This window comes from Podarcis cretensis (genome assembly GCF_951804945.1).
Source record: "Podarcis cretensis genome assembly, chromosome: 3".
Lineage (NCBI taxonomy): Eukaryota > Metazoa > Chordata > Lepidosauria > Squamata > Lacertidae > Podarcis > Podarcis cretensis.
The window spans coordinates 84,765,446-84,792,556 of record NC_137172.1 but is presented as its reverse complement, the minus strand read 5'-3'; the positions used below and the strand labels follow the sequence as shown (position 1 = coordinate 84,792,556).

Here is a 27,111-nt window from a genome sequence, read left to right as displayed (position 1 = left end):
GGTGGCTAGAAACCATTGGACTGCACCCTTTGATTTCAACCCCCCCCCAAATGACTCAATGACCTCTCCTGTAATTTTAACACAAGTGCACAGAACACAGGAGCATTCACAATGCCTGTTTATGTATGACTAAGAAAAATTGGGGCAATGCCTTGCTAACGTTACAATTAGAATGATGTATGAAAGATATGTGGCTAGTCAAGCAGAAAATAGCCTTTTAACCTCCATGTAATTTTCTCAAAACTTATGCATGTGATCTCTTACGGTCATAATCCACTGGAGAAAATAAAAGCAACCTTAATGGTGGTTATCATAGTGTTATTTTAGGCCTCATTTAGAGCTATATCACACTACTTTAAACAAGCATGGCTTCCCCCAAAGAATCCTGGGAACTGTGGTTTGTTAAGGGTGCTGAGACCTGTTAGGTGAGCCCTTATTCTCCTCACAGAGTTACAATTCCCAGAGTTCTCTGGGAAGAGGGGCTGACTATAAAATCACTCTTGAGAAATGTACATTGCAGATGGAACCTTAGTGGGAATCAGCCTGCAACGTAATCTTGCAGCGTGTCCCTGATCCCTAACAGTGCTTCAGTTTAGGACTCCAGTTGGTATGGAAGGAGAACCTTGGAATCTGCTTGGCTCTAGATCAGAAGGAGGAAAACATGGAACGTTATCCTGATGTACTGTGCTCTGGAATGCTAAACGCTAATGGTGTGGAATTGGCTGCCAGACTCAGAAAACTTTTTGTGCTATAGCATGTGCATAGGATGGTGGGACAGGGGCAGTGTTGCCCATTTCTCTTTCCACATCTCTTTGTATGGGAATTTTTAGCACCATGGAATGCATTTCTACCAGCCTTCTACCCCAGAATACAGACAAGGCCACTTGCCACAACCTGGTGCCTTTCAAACATTTTGGACCACTGGCCATGCAGGTCGTACAATTCCAATTCGTGGAGTTGTAATCCATATCATCTGGAGAAGACAAGTTTGGGGAAGGCTGCATTGAAAGTTACCATCTTGAAAAGTCTAATTCCCCCAAAAGGGGGATTCTCATGTGGCCTTGAGATTTCACAGTGAAGCATGATTCCTTCTCATGAAGCTGCTGTGGGTAAGAATGTGAAAACAAATTAGGCTGCTGCTGTAAAACTTGAGTAAATTTGATGTTCAAATTGAGCTTGTGAGTTTGATCACCTTGATAATTGATGAGAACGGAGTGAGAAAAAAGTTGCACCCCCAGAATAGCTTATTATTCATTGAAGAGGTGCTGGGATAATTATAGAATTGATGTCTCATTCCGTAAGAAAACTACAAAGAACCCTGAAAGGCAAACAATTTGATTATGGCGTCATCTTTCATAGCTCAGTCAATATTCTCTTTGGTTTTGAATGTAGTGGTGCAAATTATATTTTACATATATTCAATTTTTGCAGATGGAATGCAAAATATATGGTTTGAGGTACAGGATTGTGTTGGGTGGTAGTTTTCCACTCCCTCTTCTTCCCATGCACAGGAACGTGTGCAAAATTCTCAAAGCAGGAGAGGAAGGCTTTCACAGCTTTAAACGCAGTTCTAGTGTTTTCATTTTGGTGCTCTGTATCAACCAACTATTTCGCAAATATTCCCTTTTGTTTAAAACTTCCAGATTCATTCTGTGCTTGCAGTAAGTTAAGTGATGAAATTGGGGGGGGGGAATCAATTAACATAAGGGGGCCCATCAAAATGCACAATTAGATAAACTAGATGAACTTTGATTAGTCTAAAATACCTCCTTACTTCCTTTATCATTAACTTCTTGTGCCATATTTGAAATTGGCGCATGAGGCTCTTTGCGGCAAAAAGCCATAACTGATATTTTTATGTTTTTGGGTAAGGTTCCCGCTCAGAGATTATGAGCTGTTATTAACATTCTCCAGCAACAATGAATTATTTCTTGCCCACAATTTTATGTTAAGCAGAAATAGAGATAAGAGCAAAAATGGGGTGTAATATCTTTTATAACACAAGCATTACTTGCGTTGGGTGGTTTATCATCAGGAAGCCCAGGAAATATCATGATGCTTATGAATCTGGACTGCATGCATTTACAGCATTAGTTACAAATCAGGGTTTCACATCTCAAATTGATTAACACTTTTGCATTCCTCTTAACTGACTTAACGGCCTTTTTGTCCAAGTGATTACAGCTGAAATGGTAAGATTAATAACTGTACGCAGGCTAGCAATATGGCAAATAATTCCTGAAATCAGGATAAACAATACTGTATGAAGAATGTCTTTTTTAAAAAATGACAGAGAAAAATATGATGACTCAGATTTCAAATTAATGCTTTTGATGATGATTTCAATCTACTTAAGATTGAATGAAAGGTGTAGGAGAACAGAAGGAACAAGTTGCAGACTGCTACAAATATGATACAAAATTAATAGAAGATGAAAATAATTACAAAGCATACAAATCTTAGAACTGTTTTACATACATACAAATCTTCATTAATTACTTGACATTTAATGCCTTTCGTGCAAGTCTGCTAGCTGTTTTCCAATGAGAAGCATTGTAAGTCAGCATCTGGTGACATTAAAATTCTGCTGGTGGTGATCAGTAGTGGGTGAAGTTAATTTCGGACTAGGGGAAGGGAACCTACAGAGTTCCAACTGTTGGACTACAACTCCCATTATCCTTGGTGCTGATGAGAGTCCAAGAACATCTGAAGGGCCAAAGGTTCTCCACCCTGTTTTAGACTCTTGGCTTAATAGCTCTGCTTCATGTACTTCAAAGTGCAGTAAGCCAACCCAACTGTGTTTCAGAGTGGGTCTTGGATGGCTGCCCCAAAGTCTTGTTCTGATGACACCACTGGTAGGTGATTTATCTGTAATGGCTCTATGACACATGCAAATAGTCACTTGCCACTACAATTAATAAATAATGTACATGCACGTGGCCAATTTCCAACCTACATTTTCATATCTAGTGGGACTTGTACAAGAGGAGCTTCTGGTAGAATGTGCATGCCATAATAATATTTAGCATTATTAATATCTTAACTTAGTTAGCATTGGTCAATATTTACCTACCATTGTTCAGTATCATTATTTGACTATGTTACAGCAGGGGTAGGGAATCTGTGGCTCTCAAGATGTTGCTGGACTACAACTCCCATCATCCTTTATCATTGGCTATGGTGTCTGGCACTAATGGAAACTTGTTGGTACTAAAGGGTTAAGAGGTAACAAGTCGCTCTAATCACTGAGTAACTGAAAGTCATTAAGCATCCAGGAATGTGAGTTGGTTTGTATAAATAGTCAGTTCATCCGTGTTTCTCTCTCTCTTCTTCCCCCCTTGACCTGACTTGCAGACTCAGTTTGTGGCCATGGGCGTGTTTGCTGATATGAGTTAAGTTTAGAGTAAAGTTTTCTTTATGCCGGAGATAAAAGCATGTGTGCTTTATCGCCAGGGTTTTTTCTTTTGTAAATAAAGTTTTTTCCTGAGTTCCAAAGTGCTTGCTCCAGGATTCTTCATTTAGAGAAAGGTACTGACTCTCCTAGGGACGCAGGTGGCGCTGTGAGTTAAAGCCTCAGCGCCTAGGGCTTGCCGATCGAAAGGTCGGCGGTTCGAATCCCTGCGGCGGGGTGCGCTCCCGCTGCTCGGTCCCAGCGCCTGCCAACCTAGCAGTTCGAAAGCACCTCCGGGTGCAAGTAGATAAATAGGGACCGCTTACCAGCGGGAAGGTAAACGGCATTTCCGTGTGCGGCTCTGGCTCTGGCTCTGGCTCTGGCCAGAGCAGCGATGTCACGCTGGCCACGTGACCCGGAAGTGTCTCCGGACAGCGCTGGCCCCTGGCCTCTTAAGTGAGATGGGCGCACAACCCCAGAGTCTGTCAAGACTGGCCCGTACGGGCAGGGGTACCTTTACCTTTACCTTTACTGACTCTCCTGCCTTCTTCAACTGCTGCACGAAATTCTCTGCTGAGATAAGACTTATGGCGTTGGAAGCGCACTGGACGTTTACTTAACATTAAACTAATCAAAGTTTAATGGACAAAACTGAAGTGCAACAGTATCTAGAAGGCCACTGGATTCACAACCCTAATTTGTAGCTCAATCTTATAGTTTCATGCACGGGTCAGCAAACTTTTTCTGCAGGGGGCCGGTCCACTGTCCCTCAGACCTTGTGGGGGGCCGGACTATATTTTTGGGGAAAAAATGAACGAATTCATATGCCCCACAAATAACCCAGAGATACATTTTATATAAAAGGGCACATTCTACTCATGTAAAAACATACTGATTCCTGTACCATCTGTGGGATTTAGAAGGTGATTGGGCTGGATCCGGGGCCCAGGCCTTAGTTTGCCCACCCTGGTCTCATGCATCTAGAAGTAAACCTCACTGATAGAAAAAATAGAGGAACCAGGCATTTTAAGTAGTATCTTGATACCTGTGGCATTGGGCACCTTCCATAGTTCTGCACCAACTATTTTGCCAAGGTTGCTACCAAGCTGAGCCACCTTACCCTAAAAGTGTCTCAAGAAGCAGGTGTCTGGGGGCTCCAAGACAACTTTCTCAGGGGCCATTAACCTCCAAGGCTAGTGTGCTTTCCAAAGTGAAGTATAAATTGATTGCTATGGGGTATATTTGACTGCATCATTCCTTAATCAACTATTGTGTTTTGCCTGTCAAATGAGTCAAGCATCACTTGTACTTGTCTACTCCAGAATTCCCAAAATGCAGGAAAATAATAAATATGTGTACAAACTAACCAGTGATTCTGCATCTACAAACCTCACCAGAAAGTCATCCAAAAGCAACAATATTAGGGATCTTGTCTGAAGCAGAATTTTGGACGAGCACTAAGCAACTTTTCATCAGCATGCTTCCCTGAAAAGAAACAGGTTCCCCCCCAGAACATTTCCTTGCACAGACGTTTCCAGGCACCCACACAACTGATGGTGTTTGTGAGAGATCCTGCAGACAGTCTCCTGCCCCGCCCCAAGGCAATGGTGAGTTCAATTTTAAAAGTAAAAAAGCAAAACTCCAGAATTCCAATTGAAGCCTCTGAGGTTTCTGTCATCTTTTGGCATTGCAAGGCATGAGCGGTAGAGTGAAAGAGACAACTGTGTCTTCAGTTCTATGGAAGGAACTGTCTTCTGGCAGGGCCAGAAAACATGGATGGAAAAATGAATGTCAATGTTCTCTTTGTACAGTAGGCTTGTTTCTATGCATCCTCAAACATCCCTCCCTAGGCTTGATCCAGACCAGCAAGACAGATTCCAAAGACACATTCCAGTCAGGCAAAAATATGCAAGAAGGGTGCAAAGGAGTGGCCAGCAAGAGGCATGGCTAGTGAAAGGGTGTGACCTGGCCAGAGTCCTGAGGAACAGACAGAGAGGCCACAAGGGACGTACTTAACCCCCAGGCCTGAAGTTACCTCTGCTCTAAAGGAAGCAAAGTAGAAGTGATTGATTAGGTAAAGGTAAAGGTACCCCTGCCCGTACGGGCCAGTCTTGACAGACTCTGGGGTTGTGCGCCCATCTCACTTAAGAGGCCAGGGGTCAGCGCTGTCCGGAGACACTTCCGGGTCACGTGGCCAGCGTGACATCGCTGCTCTGGCGAGCCAGAGCCGCACACGGAAACGCCGTTTACCTTCCCGCTGGTAAGCGGTCCCTATTTATCTACTTGCACCCGGAGGTGCTTTCGAACTGCTAGGTTGGCAGGCGCTGGGACCGGGCAGCGGGAGCGCACCCCACCGCAGGGATTCGAACCACCGACCTTTCGATCGGCTAGTCCTAGGCGCTGAGGCTTTAACCCACAGCGCCACCTGCGTCCTGAGTGATTGATTATGCACCCATTAAATCTGCATGCAGGGAACTAAAAACACAGTTTCACAGGGGATATTATTCACAGTAGTATTGAAATATGGTGTCTGTGCAGCGCAACAGAGGCACCATCCGCATTCATGTTTGTTTCTTACTGGCATGTTAAAAAAGGGGTCTAGCATATTGCAACATTTTTTTTTAAAGCGGCTGATTTTATTTGTATTCATAGGATATAATTACTCTGTTGTCAGTTCCTATGAAATTAGTTCATTCTACACAAGTCTTTCTTCTGTTTGGATTTTGATTACGACAACTGATGATGACATTTGACCTAAAAATTCAATCTTTGAATCCTAAAATGGAAATCTGGCAACAAAATTGTGAAATTGGCCAAAGTTATTTAATGAATGAAGCTAAGGTAACGGTTACTAAATTCATCTTAAAATCTTGTATTAGATTGTGCCATAGTCTGAATGCTGCTGCCTGCTGGTTGTCGGATAATGCCAACTGTGGATTCCTGCTGTCAAAAGTGAATATGAAATATTTACGAAGTATTCACTAAGTACTTGCACAGAGAACCAGCATGGTGTAGTGGTTAAGAGTGATGGACTCGTAATCTGGTGAACTGGGTTCGCTTCCCCGCTCTTCCACATGCAGCTGCTGGGTGACCTTGGGCCAGTCACACTTCTCTGAAGTCTCTCAGCCTCATTCACCTCACAGAGTGTTTGTTGTGGGGGAGGAAGGGAAAGGAGATTTTTAGCCACTTTGAGACTCCTTAAGGGGAGTGAAAGGCGGGATATCAAGTCCAAACTCCTCCTCCTCCTCCTTCTCTTCTGGAGAATATTCATAACCGGATCATAGAGAAAAATATTTTGGGAGAAAATTTGCTTCAGCGTTTGATAATCTTGGTCACACAGTTTTCCCATCATATTTCCATGTCATTGTGGCTCTGTGTAAATGACATTCTCATTTCTCCAAATCTTTATTGAAACGGAAATCTAGTATCTCCCATAGGTGTCTCTTTTTATCTTCTGGACTCTAAAATGTCGGTGGATTACTGCTGAAATTACATAGTCCAATACAAGCAAAGCAAGCAGCTGAGGAACATCGCAGGTGAGCAGGAGTTTGATAAGAGATGACAGAAGAGTTTTAAAAATTGAAGCCCAACGTGTGATATTCCTCATCTTCTCATGCCTTCAACTGCAAATTAGAAAATAGGTTGCTGTTTTTTGAAACTCTGGCCTTAACAAACAGAGTTTAAGTTCTCTAGTATATTATCACAACAACAACCCCCCCCCACAGCTGCTTTACAATAAATGCCACTTATTAAGAATGCCCTTGGACTATGTAGATTTGATGCATTGCACCAAACGGAAATCGAATTTTGTATCTGCATCGTCCAAATTGACTAGAGCATTGGGGGATTTGCTCTGAGTCACTTATAAAGGGGCTTTATTTTGTTTTTTTCTTCACAAAACAATGAACGCAATGAGCAAGTCTTGTATCATGCGCCTTCTGGGTGCTCGTGACTCACCCTGCCCACAGCTATGTGGGCTTTTTGCAACAGTTATTGGAATTGACAGCAGTATGCACCCACTGAAGATGAGGGCATTCAGATAATTACTTGCTGGTTGATTTTCTGCTATTGATACTTGAGGATGTAAGAAGATCCCTGGTTGAATCATGCCAAAGGCTTGTCTTGTCCAGCGTCCTGTTCTCACAGTGGCCAACTAGATGCCTGTGGAAAACCCACAAGCAGGACCTTCCTAAGAAACAGGAGTCCTGTTCACATTGCCAAGAGTCTTCTCCAAAGGCCTGGAGCCAACCCTGTTTGTTGCAGGACTCTACATCATTTATAATCATTACACATTCCCCACTTGCCTCATGTGGTAAGACTTTCCTGCCACTGTGTTGCCCAGCTGGAAAGTCTTCTTACTTGGGTAAGCGAGCTCTGTACTTTTTTTTTTTTGGGGGGGGGGGATAATTATTTGCTTAATTTTTCAGATATGCCAGGAGAACATGAATGGACACCCTCTCTCTCAGCAGACAGCAGTTGAAGAACACCAACTCACTTCAAAGACATTCTCCTAGTTTCAGCTTGACTTAGACACTCAGTTGCCAATCCCTATCTCTTCTCTGTTGGTTGTTCAAATAGCGACTAACAAACATAATCATCACCATGATATTTCATCATTGTCACCACACACATTGTCTTGGGGGCCAAACATATCATGCTATTGTTATTATTGAAATTTATTTTCTCCTCTTCCTTCCAATGGAATCCAGGGCAGCAAACATCAAAGTGATAGAACCATACAATTACAGATAAACTAAAAGCATAAATGAAACATTTGAAAGCAAGCAAACCATTATTTAAATTAAACAACTTTTTGAAAATTTCAGGAGCATCCAAAAACATGTAAAACAGTCACATACTTTCACGGCTAATAATTTCAAGGTTGTCAGAAACAGAGGGTGGTGCCAGCATTAGTGTTCTGCTACTGCAAGAGAATTTTTCAGCCATCAAATACTCAAGTAAGTAGCAATTTTAAAATTTGAAAATGTTTTAGTTACTCCTAAAAGTTGATAATGAGGGAGGCCAGCATGTTCACCAGTGAGGGCATTCCACAAATGGGGAAACACCACTAAGAGGGCCGTGTCATGGCCCAACCAGCAGCACCCAACAGGGGTCCCTCTACTTATCATAGGGTCCGAGGTGGTTGATATTGAGGGAGGCACTCTTTTAGATGCTCAGGAGCCAAGATATTTAGGGCTTTGTGTGCTAGTTAACCCTTTCCCTATCACCACATTGTTGATTAAGACCCCACCCCACTCCCCCAAAGAAGATGCTGTTATGGCCTATGGGACATTCCTTTATCAGGCTAGTATCTTGTTTGTATTTCCTTGTGTTTGATTCCCACCATCACAGAACCCAAGGCAGCAGATGTGTGACTCCCAGTAAGTCCCAGACCAGACCTAGACCAGCTTAACTTCAGTAAGATGGTGACTTCATGCGTCTTCAGACCATGCCCTGCGAGCAAGTTCTGTCAAGAGCTTTGAGGATGCCCATGTGATTTTGGTGAAAATGCTAATGATCTATACTCAGCGGGCCTGAACCTGCTTCCCAACTCACTCTCATGGTGGCTCTTTACAGTGAATGGCCTTCGTTTATGCTCAATTAGTAAAGGTAAAGGGACCCCTGACCATTAGGTCCAGTCGCAGATGACTCCGGGGTTGCGGCGCTCATCTCGCTTTATTGGCCGAGGGAGCTGGCGTACAGCTTCCGGGTCACATGGCCAGCATTACTAAGCTGCTTCTGGCGAATAATAATAATAATAATAATAATAATAATTTATTATTTATACCCCGCCCATCTGGCTGGGCCTCCCCAGCCACTCTGGGCGGCTTCCAAAAGAATATTAAAATACTATGATACATCAAACATTAAAAGCATCCCTGAACAGGGCTGCCTTCAGATGTCTTCTAAAAGTCTGGTAGTTGTTGTTCTCTTTGACATCTGGTGGGAGGGCATTCCACAAGGAGGGCGCCACTACCGAAAAGGCCCTCTGCCTGGTTCCCTGTAACTTGGCTTCTCGCAGTGAGGGAACCGCCAGAAGGCCCTTGGTGCTGGACCTCAGTGTCCGGGTAGAACGATGGGGGTGGAGACGCTCCTTCAGGTATACTGGACCGAGGCCGTTTAGGGCTTTAAAGGTCAGCACCAACACTTTGAATTGTGCTCGGAAACGTACTGGGAGCCAATGTAGGTCTTTCAAGACCGGTGTTATATGGTCTCGGAACCATATAACCAGAGCAGCACACGGAAACGCCGTTTACCTTCCCGCCAGAACGGTACCTATTTATCTACTTGCACTTTGATGTGCTTTTGAACTGCTAGGTTGGCAGGAGCAGGGACCGAACAATGGGAGCTCACCGCGTTGCAGGGATTCAAACTGCCGGCCTTCTGACTGGCAAGTCCTAGGCTCTGTGGTTTAACCCACAGCGCCACCCACGTCCCTTATGCTCAATTAATGTCAAAGTAATTAATTAGTTTGAACAGTTGACTTTACCCACATAAGCATGCACATTGACAAGCCAGGATAATGCCAGCCACCACCACCACTGGCCATATTATTGAACTGGTGGAGGGCATTCTTACAGGGCTTCCAACTTTTGGGCCACCCTTATGTTTGTCTCTATGCTGTGAAAAGAGCCGATTGCTACAGAAAATAATTCCAAAGACCAAGGTAGTGCCATTTCCTCTTCCTTCTTAAACAACTATTTGTTTTTTCAGGTTTTCAGCTGTGGCTCCAACCTGGTGGAACGCTCTGTCTCAAGAGACAAGGGCACTGCAGGACTTGACATCTTTCCGCAGGGCCTGCAAGACAGAGCTGTTCCACCTGGCCTTTGGTCAGGGCGCAGCCTGACTCCCTCCTTTGGCAATCTTTACAAAACTTTAGTTTATGGTTGCCATCAATTTTGATTTTAATTAATTTTTATAATGTTTTTATAATGTACTGTTTTAGTGTTGTTAGCCGCCCTGAGCCCGGCTTCGGCTGGGGAGGGCGGGATATAAATAAAATTTATTATTATTATTATTATAGATCTTCACTCCAAGTACATCTTGCTAGGAAATATTGGAGGAGCAGAAGCCATTGCCATATGTATTTTGCTTTTGTCACATCATTTAAAGGAGACAAATGATACTGCACCTTCTGACTGTATACTTTGAGGAAATACAGTAACTGTGACTCTTATTTCAGTCCTTGGATCTTATTATTGATCCAGAACTGCATGTCGTACATGGTGTGTTACAAGCCAATGTTGGACAAAACTCATATCCCAACTGTTGAGATGAATGGATCTCAGTGAACTGAGAAGAGTTATAGCAAGGGAGATTAAGTTTTTGTCCAACACAATCCAACATAAGGACAGAAATGAGTCAGAAGAGATTACTATGGAGGGAGACTGAGTTTTAGGAAATGTTTATCTTGGTACCAATCCACAGCAACTGACTAATATGATTTATAACTGTATTGTTCACTGTCATTTTTCTGGCAAGCTTCTCATGAATGTTACAGCTGCCTGACAAGCAGAACTTTAGTAGGTGAAGCTTTCCCCAACCTATAGATGAATTGGGTCAAAATCTTCACTTATTGAATGTCTGTTTGCCATGTTGCTGAAATCGGCAAGGCAGGTTGTGCCCAATGAAACGTTGCCAACAGTAGTATTGGCATTTGGTCAGAAGAAGTATTAGCACCGGAACATCTTGTTTCTCGCCATTCCTGGCGTTGAAGTGCCATGTATCTTTCAGTCTTCCTCCCAAGAGACCAAGGTGCAGACAGAGTCTTTGCAGATAATTTTTTAAAATTCTCTTTTTATGTCAAGGGAGGTGTACCCCTGAGCTCTTTAGAGGAAGGGTGGGATAAAAACCGACAAGATTTATTTATTTATTTTTAATTCCTGATCTCCAGTGTGAGTTTTATTCTTTACGTCAGTATAATGGTAGAATAGTTCAGATGAGGAATCCTTTGAATTCAATGTCACAATGACATTTCACTTCTATTATTCAGAACCAAGAGCTGTCACAAGCTGATATCAGCTCAAACAAGAATATATATATATATTCAGGTTACAGACTCCGCTAACCCAGAAATAGTACCTTGGGTTAAGAACTTTGCTTCAGGATGAGAACAGAAATCGCGCGGCGGCAGTGTGGCGGCAGCAGGAGGCTCCATTAGCTGAAGTGGTACCTTAGGTTAAGAACGTCTTCAGGTTAAGAACGGACCTCCAGAATTAAGTTCTTAACCCGAGGTACCACTGTATATATATGTGTGTGTGGATGAAAATCACATGTCTGTTTGCCCTGTACTGGTCTGTGTATGCTACATTGCTCTCTTTTATGTTTCCAGGTTGATCAAGGAGCTTTTTAGCCTGATCCCACTGTTGAGACTTCCTGCTGCTACAACCATTCTGCATGGAGAAATTCAATGGCACCGGCACTTACTCACAGGTCATGGCTCTGCACAGTCAGGTCACCTGATGGTCGCATCCATCCATCCATCTCTATATCATCTACAGTATATCTGTATCTGTATCTGTCTTAAAAGAATAACCACAAAAGAGGCCAAAGACATGGCTAGTTACCCTCCCAGTTAAGGGCCAAAGGCCTGTGCTATATACTGTTTAAAACCAAAGGTTATCACAAAGGATTAAAACAGAAAAAAGGAACTACCACAATCTTAACGCTGTAAAGTTAGTGGTCTCCATAACACAATGCGACATGCTATTGCACATATGTCTATGTCTGATTTTTTTTTTTAAAAAGGCTGAAGGTAGGGTTGAACATCAACTAAAATTGAAACACTGTTGAAATCCTCCGTCAGGGGGACAGAATGTTATATCACTGAAATAATTATCTAAAATTGACTTGCATTTCAGGGAATAGTCCCACTGTGAAAATTATCTACTAAAAATACAGGCCTTCTCTGATTGGATGCCAACCTCTTTTAACCTATTCCTGATTTGTTTCTTGGCTTTATCATAATTTATACTTCTCAAGTCATCTGAAATCAACCCACAGTTTGACAGTCACAGTTCTTGTTCCAATTATTTACTGCAATAAAAACATTTTAAGTTCACAAATTAAAAGTAAATAATCGTTTTCTTGCACGAAGGCTCAAATTTTAAGTTACACCATATGAGCCCATGCATTTGTTAAATTCCATGGGCATTGTAAATATCTGTTTCCTCACTGCTCAAAATAGCCTTTCATTTGGTTCACAAGCCGTGATGATTGGTGCACATGAGATGAGTGGAACATAAGAGAGTGATTTCTTTTTCTTTTAAAACATTAAAAAGTAAAGGTAAAGGTAAATGGACCCCTGACCGTTAGGTCCAGTCGCAGACGACTCTGGGGTTGCGGCGCTCATCTCGCTTTATTGGCCGAGGGAGCTGGCGTACAGCTTCCGGGTCATGTGGCCAACATGACTAAGCTGCTTCTGGCGAACCAGAGCAGTGCACGGAAACACTGTTTACCTTCCCGCTGGTGTGGTGCCTTTTTAACTACTTGCACTTTGGTGTGCTTTGGAACTGCTAGGTTGGCAGGAGCTGGGACCAAGCAATGGGAGCTCACCCTGTTGCAGGGATTTGAACCGCCGACCTTCCGATCAGCAAGCCTTGGGCTCTGTGGTTTAGACCACAGCGCCACCCACGTCCCTTTTATCATCATCATCATTGTCATTTCATGTTGTCACAGGAAGATAAGAAACCAGAAAGAAACCAGAACATAAACTTGGTTCTATCGAAGGTAAGTGTTAATATCATGTAGAGAATATTTAAAACTGCTTCACCAAAATCTTTTGTTTCCATTCAGGTATATTCAGACCAGCATTACACGGCCACCTGCGTAGAGTTCCTTCTATACTGTTTCAAAGTAGAATCCCATGCCTGCTTAGGGAATGTGTACCATACAGCAAGCAATAAAGTGTATTAGATTGTCCCTTTATCAATCGTAAATTATACATCTTTTCTTCTTAAGCCATAGCAATAAATCAGAGGTGTTTTAGACAAGAGAATATAAGAACAGCGCTCCTGGATCAGGCCAGTGTCATGTCTTGTCCAACATCCTGTTCTCACAGTTGCCAACCAGATGCCCATGCAAAGTCTGAAGCAGAGCCTGAGGGCAACAGCATTCTTCCCACTTGTAACTGACGTGTATTTAAGGCTCTGCTTCAGACTTTGATCATTATGTTGTTATTTTTAGGATAGTTCTGTTTTGAATAAAAAAATTTATATTCTGCAAGTTATTCTGAGTTGCACACGTTGATCTAATTCCAATTCTACCCAGGTCTTCTCTTTTACATTGTATATAATTTTAATGTGATTGTTTATATGGGGTGCCTCACTGTATCTTTGCAAATGTGGTAGACTCATGCCCCACTTCTGGGAATGTCGATACAATATGGTTAGCTGCAGTGTAGGTTTCCTGCCCTGATGAATAAAGTTGACAATCATTTGTTGCCATTTCTTGAGGATCTTTGCTGAAATACATAGAAGTAGAGTCTGGAATAAAAATGATTTTTTTGGTAACATCACCGGCGCTACTATACTCATCCGAGAGAGAGATGTCTTTGACCATTTTTCAATAACGTTTGTAATACTTTTTACCATGGTAACTTTACATAATTGTTTCCATGATTTTGTGGTGTTGATATTGTGGGCAAAATTTAAAACTTGTTTTGGTTTGTGTTTTTGCTTGCACTTCTGAAGGAACATTCAAAGTTCCAGTGTTGTTTTATTGATGGACAGTCCATCTATTTCCCCAAATGGTTCGATTTCCCTGATAGCCTCCAACAGGGACATATCTGGGTCCAAGACCATCAGGGAAATATCATCAGCAAAGAGGTTCAATTGTGTTGTTGTTGTTGTTGTTGTTTAGTCGTTTAGTTGTATCCGACTCTTTGTGACCCCATGGACCAGAGCTGGCCAGGTTCAATTGTATTCTATGTTCATTTCTTAATATTCCTTTTATTTTCTGATTACTTTGGATAGCATTAGCCAATGATTCCATTGATAGTGCAAATAATAGATGTTATAAAATTATTCTATTTTTGCCGTAAATTTATCTACTATATCTCTCCTTTGTATGGTATTGTGTGAACATTTCTAAGATCCTTTGGGATGAAGCGTGGTCTTGGAAATCAAATAATAAAGACATTAATAAAAGCAACATTTGGTCCTTTTTTTGAGATGGAGTATGCAGGACATAGTAAGCTGCCTTATACCAGATCAAATGATTTATTGTCTATTCTGACTGGCAGAAGCTCTCCAGGAGCCAAGGCACAGATCACTCACATCATTTGCTATGACATCCTTTTAATCGAAGATCCCAAGGTTTGAGCCTGGCATCTTCTGTGTGCAAAACATGTGCTTTACACAATATTCCAGCTTCAACCCACCATCAATTAAGTCACTTCATTGTGTTTCTGCTTTATTTTCAACACCTTTACAATAATTCTCCTTAAAAAACAATTAATTTACAACCTCTTTACAACCATTTATTTCAACCCCTTTAAAATAATGTAATATTGTAATTCAATAAATAAACAAATAAAATGGTCGCATCACATCGATTTCATGACTTGATTGAGTTTTTTTTAACTACAAACCTCGAAGTTCCTTTATTGCATAATTTTAACAGCCAATTTAGACTCCGTCAGTTCATTTGTGGTTGGAATGATTTTATCCAAATGTGCATAAGTTTATATGTGCATTTTTAAAACAAATTTTTAAAAAATCTGTGTGCGTTAAAAACAAAAATGCATCGAAACACACACACTCCCTGTAAAGATAGGAATACTTTGAATGCATCACACATACACACCATAAAAATACAAAGCACAGCAAAATGGAAAAGCAAACAAAAGCTTAAAACTTAACAAACATCAAAAATGTCATTAGCTTAAAGTTTTAAGTAGCAATCGTTGGCTCCCTAAGAGGATGCTCAGTGGTCCACAAGATGCTACAGAGCTCTCTCTCCACCAGTGGTGAGGGAATTCTGCTGCTGACTGTCTCCCTAAAACGATGGCAAAAAGCATGGAGGCATGTTGGAGGAAGTTGTGGACCTGTGGATCATATGCTCCCCTCACACCCTCAAGTAAGGACCTAAAACTAATCCAGCCCTGGTATTGACATAGCTAATACACTCCCTTTGGCTACGAAAGGAGAGAGAAATCCATTGGCTTGCTCCCACCCTGGCTGCTCTGAGTGGGCAGGGTGCTCAATATGGTGGCAGCTTCACCATGAAGATCTCTCCTCTCAGGAGAGATCAGGACCCAGGTATTTTCCACATCAATTGGTCTACCGTACTGCTGCCCAGCATGCCTATCTGGTAAGAGGGTTTTGTAAACCAGCCTTCCAGTTGCTCTTTACTTGCCCAATGTAAGTTTAAAGAGGTGGGTCAAAAATGACTTTTTAAATTACCAGATTTTAATGTATTGAGAAGGGTTTCATGGAGCCAGAAGCAAAGAATGCCTGTGCTTTCTTGCTGCATACTTCATAACTCTTAAATGCACGATTCACACAGCACAGTCATTTGCTCATAGTATTGTCATAGTGAAATAACTTTGAGAATCAGCCTTCAGTATAAACTGTTGCATTTTTTCAGCATAGCTCTGAAACCTTGAAACCTCCAACAATGTCAGATCTGCAAGGGAACAGTAACATTATTCACAGCATGGTGATGGCGTTCAGTTTCTGCAGACGTACTTTTAAATTGTTAAATACACTTACAGTTTTCCTATTCATCAAGAGGCCTGTAAGCTCTCTGGCCTTAAACTCCCTGTTATAGCTGCCATGTTAAATTTAGTCAGGAGCTCTGTAAAGGGAGCAGATTGTCTGCCACAGCCAGGTAAACACGGGAAACAGAAATATTGACACAGGACTTTTACAGGACAATTAAACAAGCAATGAAGGAACTGCAGTTCCTGAAGCAACAGTGAACAGGAAAGTCGGGCTGAGTACCTCATTTTGGCTCATGCCTCATTCCAGCTTCTGTGATTGGCACTTCAGTGCTCTCAGTTCTACAGTAACTGATCTCAAGGATCTTGTACTGAAGGTATTGCCTTCCCTGCACATTGCAACAGCATCAGACCAGCACTTGATGTCGTGGCTCAAATCCGACCCAAGACAATACTCTCAGATAGGGGTGGGGGAAGAAATTCAGTTCAGTTCATATTTTTTTTTTTATAAATATTTATTAAGCATTTTTTAAAACAATCAAAGACATAGGTAATAACATAGTATTTTCAAATATCCATATTTCATGCACCTCCTTGGACTTCCTCTCAGCTCTTGCTCCTGCATTCTAGACTTATAAATTTTGCTAGCAAATTATCAAATTAGTTCCATTCATATGATAAAATTTCCCCAAATTAATTCTCAAATTTCGGAATTTAAAATCACACTTATAAAATACTTAATTATAAAATACTGTTTAACCAAAATTTATCTTTTCTTCCAATTACGCTTAAATTTATGTTTTTTATGTTTGATTTGTTGAAGCCATACTGTTACTAATCTTACATCTTTCTTAACATTCATACAATTTACAATATTTTTGTAAATAGTCCTTAAATTTGTTCCAATCCTCCTCCACCAGTTCTTCTCCCAGGTTTCGGATTCTGCCCGTCATTTCCGCCAATTCCATATAGTCCATCAGTTGCATCTGCCATTCTTCCAGTGTGGGCAAGTCTTGAGTTTTCCAGCATTTAGCGATGAGTATCCTTGCTGCTGTTGTAGCATACATAAAAAAAGTTCGATCCTTCTTTTGCACACTCTGGCCGACAATGCCTAAAAGAAAGGCCTCTGGTTTCTTAGGGAAGGTATACTTAAATACCTTTTTCAGCTCATTATATATCATTTCCCAGAAAGCCTTCACTCTAGGGCAAGTCCACCAGAGGTGAAAGAATGTTCCTTCAGCTTCTTTACACTTCCAACATTTATTATCAGACACATGGTATATCTTTGCAAGCTTGACTGGAGTCATGTACCACCTGTATATCATTTTCATAATGTTTTCTTTCAAGGCATTACATGCCGTAAATTTCAAACCTGTGGTCCATAACTTTTCCCAGTCAGCAAACATGATGTTATGCCCTGTGTCCTGTGCCCATTTTATCATAGCTGATTTGACCGTTTCATCCTGTGTATTCCATTTTAACAGCAAGTTATACATTCTTGAAAGTGTCTTAGAGCTGGATTCTAACAGTTCTGTTTCTAACTTTGATTTTTCCACCTGGAATCCTATCTTTTTATCCAACTTGAAAACTTCTTTAATCTGAGCATAATGTAACCAATCTCGCACTTTATCTTTTATTTTCTCCAAACTCTGCAACCTCCAATTATCTCCATCTTTTTCTATTATTTCCCAATATTTCGGCCATTTGGCCTCCATATTGAGTCTTTTCGGGGCCTTAGCCTCCATTGGTGATAACCACCTTGGGGTCTTGTTTTCCAATAAATCTTTATATTTCAACCAGACATTAAACACTGCTTTTCTGACAACATGATTCTTGAAGTTCTTATGTATTTTAACCTTGTCGTACCACAGATATGCATGCCAACCAAAAGCATTGTTGAATCCTTCCAAATCCAAAACATCAGTGTTTTCAAGAAGTAGCCAATCCTTCAGCCAGCAAAAAGCTGCTGATTCATAGTACAATTTTAAGTCTGGCAGGCAAAGCCCCCTCTTTCTTTAGCATCAGTTAGTATTTTAAACTTAATTCTGGGCTTTTTGCCCTGCCAGACAAATTTAGAGATATCTCTTTGCCACTTCCGGAAACTTTCCATTTTATCCACAATCTGCAAAGTTTGAAACAAAAACAACATTTTTGGCAATACATTCATCTTAATAGCAGCAATACGTCCTGACAAGGAAAGTTTCAATCTTGACCAAACATCTAGATCCCTTTTGATTTCAGACCAACATTTTTCATAGTTATCCTTAAACAAGTTTCTGTTCTTCGCTGTTATATTTACCCCTAGATATCTTACTTTTTTGACCACATTTAATTCTGTCTCTTTCTGAAACCTTTCTGATTCTGAAAAAGTCAAGTTTTTTTCTAAAACCTTGGTTTTTTGCTTATTAAGTTTAAATCCCGCCACTCGACCAAACTCATGAATCAATTGCAAAACCCTTTTAGTACTAGGCTCTGGCTCCTGTAAGGTCAATACTAGGTCATCTGCAAATGCTTTCAGTTTATACTGTTTCTCTCCGACCTGAATACCCTCTACCAACCGGTCTCCTCTAATCATATTTAAGAGCACTTCCAGGACCGATATAAATAACAAAGGGGATATAGGGCAACCTTGTCATGTACCTATTTCAATTCTAAACTCTTCTGTCACCACATTGTTCACTATCAGTTTAGCCTTTTGCTCTGAATAAATTGCCTCTATCCCATTCTGGAACCCCCGCCCCACTCCCATTCCTTCCAAATTCTTCTTCATAAACTTCCAGGAGATATTATCAAAGGCCTTCTCTGCATCTATAAATATCAAAACTGCTTTCGTGTTGATATTTGTTTGCAAGAGTTCCAAAATGTCAATAATGTTCCTTGTATTAGCAAACAAATGTCTACCTGGGAGAAAGCCTGCCTGGTCCTTATGAATTACTTCATTCAAAACTTTTTTAAATCTACTTGCTAAAATGTCTGCAAATATTTTGTAATCCACATTTAGAAGGGAGATGGGGCGGTAATTCTTAAGTTGTGTCTTTTCAGTTTCTAATTTAGGTATCAATGTGATGAAAGCTTCTTTCCACGACTCCGGTGCCTTCTTCCCCTCCATGATTTCATTACAAACCTCTATTAGTGGGTGTATCAAATAATCTTTCAATGTCCTATAATATTTGGAGGTAAGCCCGTCTGGCCCTGGAGATTTGCCCAGTTGCATATTCTGAATGGCCTCTTCGATCTCTAATTGTGTTATTTTATGATTCAGGATTGTTCTGTTCCGCAGAGACAACCTTGGTAAACCATTCTCCTTCAAAAATTGTTCTATCTCTGATTCATTTTGCAGCCCTTGTGTATATAATTGCTTGAAATATCTATGGAAGCACTTTCTGATGTCCACTGGGTTCTGTATGTTTCTTCCCTCAATTTCTAAGTTTGTTACTGTATTCAGTTTTTGTCTCTTTTTCAGCTGCCATGCTAGCAGCTTTCCACATTTATTTGCCGATTCAAACGATCTTTGTTTCATTAACTTGACTTTCCATTCCACTTCTTGATTTATTAATTTTGAATATTGTGCTTGGTAGTATTTGATTTCTCTTAGAATCTCCTTTGATTTCGGTTTCGATCTTAATTTCTTCTCGCCTTCTTTAATTTTCTCCAAGATCTTATCCTTTTTATCATTCTGTGCTTTTTTCTTAATGGTATTCTGCTGTATCAGAAACCCCCTCATAACCGCCTTGCTTGCGTCCCATACAATTCTTTTTTCCACCGTAGTGTTCAAATTTATTTCGAAATAGTCCTTCAAAGCTTTTTGGGCCTTTTTACTAATCTCCTGATCTCTAAGCAGATTGTCATTCATCCTCCATCTAAAGGAGCCGGTTGGCATTAATTTCATATCCATCTTTACATCGTTGTGGTCGGAGCAGGTCTTTGGGCAGATTTCCACTTTTTTTATCTTGGGTGCCAGGCCTCTAGTTGTCCAAATTTGGTCGATTCTTGTCCAAGTCAGTTGGGCTTCAGAAAAGAATGTTCCTTCTCTTCCTAGAGGGTTCTTTGTTCTCCAGATGTCAATCAAGTCCATATTGTCAGTCAGTTCAAAAAAGGTTTTAGGTAGTCTGCCCTTTTGTTACATTTTGACTATGTGATTTATCCATGTTCTTTGAAACCACCCCATTCATATCTCCCATCATTATGATGTTGTCATAGTTCAGATAGTCCAGCATAATCTCATGCAGCTTCTTATAAAATTCCGATTTTCCTTCATTTGGCGCATAAATTCCTAATATCAAAAACTTTTCTCCTTGAGTTTGAATCTCAATTGCCAGAATACGTCCTTGTTCATCCTTGAATAGAAATTTTGGTGACAGGCTCTCTTTTGCATAAGTTCAGTTCATATTTAAAGTGAGATTACATAATTCACACTTCCTCAAACATCACATGAATTGAAACGCAGCCATCCTTCAAAATTTGCACTTCTCCAAAGTTTGCAATGCAGATCCAGCCCAAGCCCTGTATAAAAAAAGAAGAAGCAGCACTTATTAGGGAAAGTGTGCATAAAAATGCATATATTGGTTTTTTAAAAAAATACAAACTACATTATATTAGGGAGAGTTGCTTGAAAAAAACAACAAACCATACATATTAGGTAAAACTGTGCACAAATGTGCCCATTAGGAAAAATTCTCACTGCAATGTTGATGAAATAAAATAAATCCCAAGCTGATGTGGAAGTGTTGAGAAATGGAAAAATGAGGAACAGGGAGAAACTGACACTGTCCAGTTCATCCACCCAAGAATTCCTTATTCCAACCCCTGATGTTTGGGATGTTCTCTCTAGCAATTAAAGAAATGCTTCTTCAGCTCACTCCAGGACCTTTTCTGCATGCATTGGACACTTCACTCTTTGCTGTCTGCATGAAGTCAAATGCATGTGCACAACCCTTGGTCCTGCCATGCTTGGAGCTTGGGGCTTCTTCCCTGTACCCTAATAATAATAATTTATTATTTATACCCCGCCCATCTGGCTGAGCTTCCCCAGCCACTCTGGGCGGCTTCCAATCAAGTGTTAAAAACAATACAGCATAAACAATACAGCATACCCTGGAATAATGTGTTGTGTATCTTGGGTTTCACTACCTTCCCACCCCGGCCCGGACCTACTTCTGTTCTCTCACATCTCCCGCTTTGGCCCCACTTGGATCATTTTACTAATAGGGGTAGCAAGAGAGCTTGCAGTCATGACTCTGAGCTCTTTGACTGGCAACATTTAAAATAGCCCTTCCAGTCTTTGAACTCTTGGCTGCTCAGAGGTGTGGCCTGAGCAAAGGGCAACCAGGGATACTGACCCCCAAGCATCTCTCACATCTTGAAGCATTCAGCAGATATTCCTTGAATTCTTTACAGGAAAGGAGGTGGAATATCTTCCCTACTATGGATTCAGAATCCTTCTCCAAGATTTTTCCTCAAATGTATTTTGAGAAGCTTTTCCTATCCCTGCTGGTTTTATGCAAGGAGGCAAACTGTGTTTTGTCTTCTGCTTTTATGGTTTTGTAGTTTCCAGCTTGGAATGAGCTGCCAAAGTACACAGGAGCAAAAGCTGGTGTTGGCTTAAGAATCAATCCAAACCCTTTTTGCCTGGCATTATAAGACTTACAATTCCCAAAAAAGGGTTTGAGCATGTATGATATCCAGTTTTATTTCTAGGTAATATGGTGTGTCCCGGCAGTTTGGCTCAAGTCATCTAGACAGGGTATTTTTAGCTAGGCTACGTTCTTTGTCCATGTTGTTATTTGATTCACATCCATGGGTATGTCTGCACGCTACTTATTTTGGGGCTTGGTGAAGCTCGCCCCGTTTGTCCCCCTGTTCACATGAGCAAACACACAAGGATTGCCGTGATTCTGCCACCCAGAAGAACTGCTGTTGGGATTGCAGAAATCACTTCCAGGCAGCTCTCTGTGTGTACATGTGTGCAGTTATATGATCACTGAAATCTGTCCCATATTTTCACAGTATTCTTTCATCTGATCAAAACCATCTTTCCAACATTGCTCTTTCTTACCCCCTGCTATCTTTTATTTAAAACCACAACAGCTGGGGTTGCCAGGGATTGAATCTGATACTTTCTGTGTGCAAAGCATGGGCCAGTGAGCTATGGTGCTGCTCCAGTCCACATTTATTTGTGAAACTAGAGGCATATCTGTAGCCAAGGAAGGTTCAGCGGTCTCGCCTGTGCAAAGAGAAAATCAGCCAAGGCTGCTTGCCACCCATCTGTGTAGCTATTGGAAACAACCGAGCTCCCATCATGAATTCGGCAGCACCCCATCTAGGCTCCCTGTAGCACGTGCAAGAATTTCCTCAAAAGGAAAAAAAAAAGTTTCTGCTTTCCTGGGGACACACCCTGTCCTAGTTGTGCTCAGCCAATATTGTGGCCAGCTATGGTGTGATTCTCCTTGAAAGATTAGCTGCATCAATTTTCTCCTTGCATTTTCTACAGCTTCTTTCTGCAGTCCTCAGTGCCTCAAGTGCTTTGCCCTGACAATTGCCTTCTGCTCAGAAGAAGGAATCATTATGGTCTCGGAAAGAGATAGCTTATGATCCGAACACAACACATGTTGAAAGCAAAGCAATCAATCAATCAATCAATCAAGCAAGCAGGATGGGCTTTTATTGAGGGAAAGGGATGGCATATCACCAGATGTTCATAGGACAGGTTGAGTATCACGAATATTGCAAAAATATTTGTGATACTCATCACGAATATTGCAAAATATAAATAATTCATTCACTGAAAGCCCAATTCTAACAACTTGGAAGTAAGCCTGATTGATTGAAATGCAACTTGGGATGTAGGAAGACATTGTTTTCTGTTCCACTCTGCATTCATCACTTGCAGCACTGTTTCTGTTCCACTGCAGAAAGCTACACCATTTGTCTTACTGTCCACAGTAGCGAAATTACCTTCCTTAGATTAATTATGTGAATTACATTGGCATTAGGTTATTCCACTCCATTCATTCAATTGCCAAGGAAACACAATGCAAATGGGATAAAAAGTAATCAATTACATCTCATTTGAGAACCGAAAGCAGCAATAACAGCAAGTGCTGATTGTATTCGTTGAATTGATTTCCTTTCTGGACATGGGTTGATTTCTGCTTCCCTATCTGTTGTTGTCAGAATTCTCCAGCATTGCTAAATTGCTAATTGCCAGCACGCCAAAACTGAATTGTGTTGGGATGAAACATTTAACAGATTTATGAATTAAAACTAACACCTTGATTTATATCATTGTCTCCCATTAAAGGGACGCAGGTGGCGCTGTGGGTTAAAGCCTCAGCGCCTAGGGCTTGCCGATCGAAAGGTTGGCGGTTTGAATCCCTGCGGCAGGGTGCGCTCCCGCTGCTCGGTCCCAGCGCCTGCCAACCTAGCAGTTCGAAAGCACCTCCGGGTGCAAGTAGATAAATAGGGACCGCTTACCAGCGGGAAGGTAAACGGCGTTTCCGTGTGCGGCTCTGGCTCTGGCTCTGGCCAGAGCAGCGATGTCACACTGGCCACGTGACCCAGAAGTGTCTCCGGACAGCGCTGGCCCCTGGCCTCTTAAGTGAGATGGGCGCACAACCCCAGAGTCTGTCAAGACTGGCCCGTACGGGCAGGGGTACCTTTACCTTTTACCTTTACTCCCATTAATGCATCCATGGATGGGGGCAGTGTAGATGGTATTCTGCACTGGCTGAAACTTCTGAACTGTTATCAAGTGCAGCCCCACACATGATAAATAACTCAAAATTAGAAATGCTAATCTAAGAACTCTTTGCGGTCGATCTGATCTTATGGTAGCTTATGAAAAGGCATACAGCTTGTCACTACATTCCTATCTTTGTGGCAATGCATCACAGAGAACTGTTTCTCCCACCCAAACTAAGAATCAGTTTGTGAAACTAGATGGCTTCTTTCAAATTTATGCTCCCTAGTGGAATGGAAGATGCCGTTCCTTCAACACTTGCTTGTTGAGAATGAGAAAAAGAAAAGCTTCCAATCTTTAAGTAAAAAGGTAAAGGGACCCCTGACCATTAGGTCCAGTCGTGGCCGACTCTGGGGTTGTGGCACTCATCTCGCTTTACTGGCCAAGGGAGCCGGCATACAGCTTCCAGGTCATGTGGCCAGCATGACTAAGCTGCTTCTGGCGAACCAGAGCAGCACACGGAAACACCGTTTACCTTCCCACCGGAGTGGTACCTATTTATCTACTTGCACTGGTGTGCATTCGAACTGCTAGGTTGGCAGGAGCTGGGACCGAACAATGGGAGCGCACCCCATCGCAGGGATTTGAACCATTGACCTTCTGATCGGCAAGCCCTAGGCTCTGTGGTTTAACCCACAGCGCCACCCGTGTCCCACTAATCTTTAAGTAAAGGTAAAGGTAAAGGTACCCCTGCCCGTACGGGCCAGTCTTGACAGACTCTGGGGTTGTGCGCCCATCTCACTTAAGAGGCCAGGGGCCAGCGCTGTCCGGAGACACTTCCGGGTCACGTGGCCAGCGTGACATCACTGCTCTGGCGAGCCAGAGCCGCACACGGAAACGCCGTTTACCTTCCCGCTGGTAAGCGGTCCCTATTTATCTACTTGCACCTGGAGGTGCTTTCGAACTGCTAGGTTGGCAGGCACTGGGACCGAGCAGCGGGAGCGCACCCCGCCGCAGGGATTCGAACCGCCGACCTTTCGATCGGCAAGTCCTAGGCGCTGAGGCTTTAACCCACAGCGCCACCTGCGTCCCTCAATCTTTAAGTAGGAACTATCAATTAGAGGCACCGATCTTCAGATAACAAATAGTATTTGAGCATGTAAACTAGTTGTTTACTAGGGAACACAATCTGGGTATGGAATATCCATTTGGAGTTGACTGATGGGCGCACAACCCCAGAGTCTGTCAAGACTGGCCCGTATGGGCAGGGGTACCTTTACCTTTACCTTATAGCTTGTTTTAGGCACTTGCCCATTCAGGATTCCAATCATGTGAGGGGGAAGAGGCAGGGAATGCCTCCTGGCCCCACCTCCTCTGCAGCACCATAGTCATTGGATTCACTGTCCTTCTTCCCCATGTACTGGAGCCTGAACTCCTGCAGTGGCTCCTCATAGCATTGAGGAACTTGGGGCAAATGTCTGACCTGGGGCTGAAGAACTGAAGAAACCCGAACATTTGCAATTAACTTGCTTGATGGCTCATGAGTAATTGTTAGGAGATTGTCCGTCCCAGCTGAAATCAGGAGGAACGATATTTGTTTTCTCTCTCCCTACTTTACTTTCCAGCTTTTTTGGAGGTGAAAGAATAGGCACATTATCCATTATGACATGTACTATTCTCACTGGAAAAGAAAGTCTGAATGGCTAATAATGAAATAAAAGATACTGAAACCTTATAGGCAGAACACCTCCTCTCACCCGCTCACTTTTGTACCTGTTCCAAGATGAAGCAGAAGATTTTTGTGGTGTTTTAATATGATCTTTCCTCAGACAGATAGAAAGCCTTCATATATCATTCAGTGCGAGTGTGGATTTTTATTCAGCACAGTGTCACGTCCCTCCTTCCCTTCATTTTTCACAGAGCTTTATGGATGACTCACCCAATTCATATAGCTGGTGATGGTGGAGGAGGGAGGGAGCTATACCACTGCTACTGCTTGGAGAAAATGTTCTCTAGAAATGAAAACAGAAAATAATGTTGGGTGACAAAGAAATTGTGCTGATCCCGGGGGGAAGGTTACCGTTGGCGTAGTCAAAGTCCAGTCCTGGGTCACTAGCCTGGAATCAGTCCACAAGGAGCGGGGCAAGGTCTGAAGCAGGAAGCCGGGCGGGGACAGGAGCACTGGAGAGTCAGGTCTGGGTCCGGGCAGGAACTGGCCTTTATCTGTTCTGAGGCCAGGGGCGGTCCCGGCCCCTAGGAGACCCGCCTCTCGGCCTTAAGGCGAGCACTCCTCCTGGGAGAAACCAGTTCCCTTCGCCTCTCTGCCCTGAGCCTCTGCAGTTCAGGAGAGGCTAAAGGATTACTGGGCCCAGGGGGAGACTCACCTGCAGGCACTGAGTCCTCAACTACCTCTGGAGCCAGAGTGGGATCACCTGGTGCCTGCTCCTGAGGATCCGGCACAGGTGCAGGCGCTTCAGAATCAAGGCCCTGCCCCAGCTCAGCCGGCCCTGGAGGCGGGGACTCCTGTGCAGGCTGGTATTCCTCTGGTTCATCCTCTGAATCGGAATCCCAGGCCATCACAGAAATGAAGCAAATGCATTGCCAAGGCAGCAATGAGATTGATATCAAACCCCAAATGGGATCTGGATACCATAAGGACCACCTTCCAGTGGCATAGCGGGTGGTGTGGTGGTGGCCCCAGGCACAAAATCCTGAGGGGGATACAATCAGGCACACCCATGAAAGGCTCCCTGCTGAGCTCCTGCCACCTTCCAGAGCTGTGGGGAGGCAAGCTGCGCCTGGGCTGGGCCTTCATCCTTCTTCTCATGGTCGCCCATGCAGTGGCCGAGAGGCGAGGGCTCGCCAATCCAGGGTATTAAAACATGCTAAGTTCCTGTGGTCCTGAAGTACCACTTGCTCCCAAGAAAATGTCTATTGGAGTGCAATCTTACTTTTTCTACTGGTCCTACTTCTGCACCTTTAACAGCAACCTGACATGCAGAAATTAAAATGGTGAAGCTCTTGATGGCACTGAAAGGACATGTTTTTGCAAGCAATTTCTCCAAACGCAATGCATTTTAATGTTATTTCCACCAATATATTCATTTATAGGCACACTTTATCTCAGTACATGCATTTGCGGGCACATTTCTTCACTGAAATACAACACTGCAAAATGTGGTAACATGTGTTTCAGATTGTGCGTTGTTTTGGAAAGTACCGTACAAATTATTATTATATTCTTATTTATTAGATTTATATACCACCCTTCATCATAAGGTCCCAGTGCCATTCACAGAATAAAATACAAGACAATAACAAGTAAATGATTAAAACGAAACAGCAAAAAAATAACCTTCCCTTCCCACAGACACCTTTAAA

General features: G+C 42.3%; 1 long non-coding RNA gene across 1 annotated transcript; it reads right to left on the bottom strand.

Annotated features, from left to right (window-relative positions):
* Positions 1-15,577: 15,577 nt before the first annotated feature.
* On the bottom strand, positions 15,578-25,733 carry LOC307213244. The gene is made up of 3 exons (XR_013837456.1): positions 25,670-25,733; positions 20,458-20,555; positions 15,578-16,018 (listed from the first exon to the last, which is right to left on the bottom strand). It is a non-coding gene; the product is annotated as an uncharacterized lncRNA (long non-coding RNA).
* Between the last annotated feature and the right edge of the window lie 1,378 nt (positions 25,734-27,111).